This window comes from Cornus florida, unplaced genomic scaffold, assembly GCF_030987335.1.
Source record: "Cornus florida cultivar Cherokee Brave unplaced genomic scaffold, ASM3098733v1 CherokeeBrave_3.0.0_Hap2_Chr04, whole genome shotgun sequence".
Taxonomy (NCBI): Eukaryota; Viridiplantae; Streptophyta; class Magnoliopsida; order Cornales; family Cornaceae; genus Cornus; species Cornus florida.
The window spans coordinates 30406933-30411934 of record NW_026775574.1 but is presented as its reverse complement, the minus strand read 5'-3'; the positions used below and the strand labels follow the sequence as shown (position 1 = coordinate 30411934).

The following is a 5002-nucleotide window of genomic DNA, read 5'->3' as shown; positions in this document are numbered from 1 at the left end:
CAAGCATTTGGATGAGTTTCTTGAAGTATGTTCTACCGTGAGATACACAGACATGCTGGAAGAGGTCTTATGGCTTAAACTTTTTCCATTCACCCTTAAAGACAAGGCAAAATATTGGTTTAACAATCTTAGACCTTTTTCAATAACTTCTTGGGTAGAAATGCAACAAGAGTTCTTGAAGAAGTACTATCCGATTTTTAAGACCAATGCCATGAGAACCTCAATTCGAGAGTTTTCACATGGGGATGGGGAAACGTTCCATAAGGCATGGGAAAGATTCAATGAATTGCTTAGGAAGTGTCCACATCATGACATGCCTAAGTTGCAATTAGTTCAATATTTCTTCGAGAGCTTATCGGACAATTACAAGGGCATAGTTGATGCTTCCATGGGTAGCTCTTACATTGATAGGCATGAGGATGACGTGTGGCGTCTTTATGAGAGCATGAGTGAAAATTCCTTGCATTAAACTTTATCTTCCAAGAATGGTAGGAATTCAAGTGGAAGGAAGAGTGTTGGCTTACATCAAGTCGACCATTCCAATAAAATAGCCTCCGAGATGAAATCCTTATCTTAAAGGTTTGATAAATTCTTGATCAACGAAAACTCGGCAAATCAAGTATCTTCTGTCCCTAACCATTCCCATCATGCATCCATTGAGACATGTATGACTTGTTCAAGTGTTTTACATTCTACTTCCAATTGTCCTCATGGACATGTGCAAAGTGAGCATCATGAACAAGTCAATGCAGCTTTTGTCAATCAAGGGAACAACCCTTATGGCAATCATTATAATCCTAGTTGGAGGAATCACCCGAATTTCTCTTGGAGAAACCAAGGGGAAGGCTCAAACCCTCCCCAAGGTGGTTTCCAAGGGAAATATGTTCCACCTCCAATGCAAAGCCAAGGTTCACAAGGATATAGACTATTTCAATCACAAGGAAACCAATTCTCTAATTCTCATTTTCCTAATCAACCATCATATTCTCAAAGAAATGCTAGGGCTTTTGAAGAGAAAGTTTTGAGCACTCTAGGCACTCTAGAGGCGAATACTCAATTGCTTCATTCCCATTCTCAATCCATTGCTAAGATAGAAACCCAAGTAGGACAAATAGCTAGTACTTTGAATGCTAGAGAGAAAGGGAAATGACTTTGAATGCCCCACAAAAGCAACAATGTGTTGTGGAGACTTATTCCTTATCGGAAGGTCACACAGTAGAGCATGTCAACGCGGTGACTACCTTGAGAAGTGGGAAGATTGTGGACAACCAAGTGGGTATATCCAACGAAGAGAGTGAACCGGTGCAACCACAAGTTGACACCCGTCCCGTTTCTCATCCTATTATTCCTTCATTGCATATGCATGATTTTTCAAGTGAGAATATCTTGAAAAGTGATTTGAAAAGAAAAATTTGCAAAATGATTTCAAAACTTTTTGTGTTGAAGAGATATTAAAGAAAATGTCTGAAAAGGTTTTTAAGCCAAGAGCTCTATTCCCGGATGCCTTAAAAGGATCCATTTCAACTGACAAGCAAAAGGCTAAAGCAAATGAAATTATGGATGTGTTTAGGCAAGTGAAAGGCAATCTTCCACTTTTGGATGCAATCAAGCAAATTCTAGCTTATGCCAAGTTTCTGAAAGACTTATGCACCCAAAAGAGGAAGAACAAAAGCCAAGCACCTAGGAAAGTGGTCTTAACCGAGCAAGTAAGCTCAATTTTGCAGTATAACACTCTTCCAAAGTTTAAGGACCCCGGTTCACTTACCACTTCATGCATCAGGAGATCATATCATTAATCGGGCTCTCCTTGATTTGGGAGCAAGTGTTAACCTTCTTCCATACTCGGTATATGTGACGACCCAAGTTTTTCAACCCGGTGTGTAGTGATGAACTGAAAGTTGATCCGATAACGGATCCGAAATACGGAAGCAAAACCAATAACAAGGTCTAAAGGGATATCAATCATCCCTAAGACACCTAGATGACTTTCCATGAAGTCATGAAACTCAAGGAAATAACTAGAAGAGAAACTAGAGTAAAAAGGTCAAATGGTACCCTATGGCACCAATGACAACCAAAGGAACAAGATCTAGTCTTCTAACTAGACCAAGTACACCACTAAATGACTTAAACAAGATCAACCAAGTTCTGTGGGAACAACAGACAAAACCAACCAACTGAAACAAACAACCAAGCAAAACCACAAAACAGCTCCATTTCGGTCGACCGAAATGGAGCTTCGTGACGAGTTCGCTTGTAACGCGAAACTAAATGTAGTGAATGTGTGGTTCAAGAAAAGCCTTTTATGTCAAATTTAAATTTATAAAAACCACTTCCAACACTACTACTAACGTAGCAAGAGTGAGTAGGGATCGTCCCAAGGGATTATACGTGTTGGAATTTCAACTTCGACTCTAGCGTACCAAATGATTGCAAAAGAGAGTTGGGTTGGTTGATTACTTCTAGAAAAGAATTAATTAAAATGCAATTAAAATAAAACTAAGTAGAGATAGGGATTTAAGAGATGAGAAGAGAGGACTTAGGGTGTTGGAATCACCACTAAGCTTGTGTAATTAACCACTTGCTTTCCATTAATGGGGAATACATTATTGTGAACAAAATTGGTTCGACTAGCAAAGGTGACTCAACAAGTGTATAATGTCTAAACAACATGTGAAAGGCTACAATATATCTATTGGAAGAGGAATATATTGTCTAGACAACATGTGAAGAGAACAAAATATCAAATCAAGTCATTAAACCTTTCATTAAGCTCATAGTCCAAATAATTCACAAGGATGACTTAGTTAAACATGTATTGTTTAAACATCATGTGAGAGGCCATAATATATCTATTGGGAGAGGAATATATTGTCTAAACACATGTGAAAGATACAATATATCATAACAAGTCATTAATCCTTCATTAAGCTCAAAATTCCATTACACCACAATATTAGAGCATATGCTTCTTGCATTCAAAAACATGGAACATCAAAGAACAAGCATGAATTGTCTCCCCCATCTAACACTACACTACAACTACACTACTAGCATGAAAATAAACTAAGGGAGAGGTACAATCCATCAAGGAATAAGTATGAACCATCAAAAGACATAACAATAGCATTCCATTAAGCACTAATGTCTAGCCATCACTAGATTCTCAATTAACCACACATAGACATGCAATTAATATAGAAAAACTAGTATAGAGATCAATTCCCCAAATAATCACACATAAGACAACATGTAATTAAAATAGAGAATCAATGGAAGAATTAACCCATATGAATCATGTGAGACATAATTCCTAATTTAATCACATATAGACATGTAAATAAACTAGAGAATTAATAGGAAGAATTAGACCATGAAAATCATAGAAATATACCAAGATTCATGAAATTCACAAGGCTAGAACACTAATCACAACAATATATATATAAATCCCCAAAAATAGAAATACAAGGGTTTAGATTACACAAGACTTAGGGCTCATCCAAGCCCTAAGTGTAGATCTAGTCAATCATGGAGGAGGTGGATGTAGTCATGGAATCAAGCTCCAAACATGGCTCCATCTTCTTCTTCCTCTTCTTCTTCTTCTTCTTCTTTGAAGCTCTAGAGATGGAGAGATAGTGGATTTAGAGATGTGTTCTTGAGATGTGCCTCCATTTCTCTCTCTTCTTCTAACCCTAATCTCTAACTTTTCTAGAGCGAGAAATAAAAATTACAATGTAGAAAATAAAATGATAAATAGCCTAAAGAATTCTCTTTTACAAATGGGTTGCTTCCCTTTATATAGAAAGTCCTTTTCTTAGTCACTAAGTCTAGAATATATGCCCAAAAATATCTAATCCCGCAACTTTTTGGTAGGTGAACTTTTGGGCGTGCACGGAAAAAGTGACAGCTTGCTGCCAGCATGTCCAGTTCGATCGATCCAACTTATTTTCGATCGATCCAACTTTTTCGATCGATCCAACTTATTTTCGATCGATCCAACTTTTCTGATCGATCCAACTAAAAGTTCGATCGATCCAACTTTTTCTGCGATCCATCCAACTTTTCAGCTTTTCAGTATCAGCTTCTTTTTACTCCAAATCAGCCTCTTTTTGCTCCGGATCATCGCTAAGACTTAGTTTGACTCCAAAAAGGCCTTAAGAACTCATTTTTAGCCCATTTTAACATTATTGACCTGAAATAGACAAAAACACAAATAAGTACTAAAACGGGTAAATAAGATAGATAAAGGTCCTAGAATACTCAAGCGTAAGGGGTTTAAATGTGTACTTTTCAGCGCTCATCACTTCGGTCTGCCGAAATGGATCAAGGAAGGAAGGAAATGAACCTTCACTTTGGTCGACCGAAATGACGAACCGGTCGATCGAAATAGCCTCGAACTGAAAAAGGCTACTGGAATGAGATGAATTACTGTTCAACTGAAATTCAAAGAGGTTCGGTCAACCGAAGTGGCATTTTGGTCAACTGAAATGGCTCGAAAATGTGCTTCTAAACCTGCTATGCACTAAAATGAAGAAGAGTTCCTAAGTCTCAAATGGAAACCCCCTTGCATGATCAAAATGCATTATATGCAAGTGTGTGATGATGTGAACATCCACGCAAGTGTAAAATAACATTTTAAACATGTTACAATGGCCCAAGGCCTTATTACAATTCATTTACAACATTTGACATGTCAACCCTTCAAGTTAGAAAAATTACATTTCATGAGCAAAACTAAACATGCCAACACTTGCATGTAAACAAGAATACTTCTAAAGAGTCTTCAACTCTGTAATTCACCCAAAACGAGTGCAAAACTCCAATCTCGAATCCTGTACCTGAAATATGCCCCAGTAACGTAGGGGTGAGCAACATAAAGCTACTCGTAGGAAATGAGCATGCATCGACCTAAAGTTTTACAATTATATCACCTTAAGGTGAAACATGTTAAAGGGGCTCATACCATCTAACGTCTATGTCAAGATGAGACCCAAGGAGC

The 5002-nt window shown here is 37.6% G+C and overlaps 1 pseudogene; it reads right to left on the bottom strand.

The window, feature by feature from the left end:
• Positions 1-216: 216 nt before the first annotated feature.
• On the bottom strand, positions 217-315 carry LOC132305810 (small nucleolar RNA R71; annotated as a pseudogene).
• Positions 316-5002: the final 4687 nt, after the last annotated feature.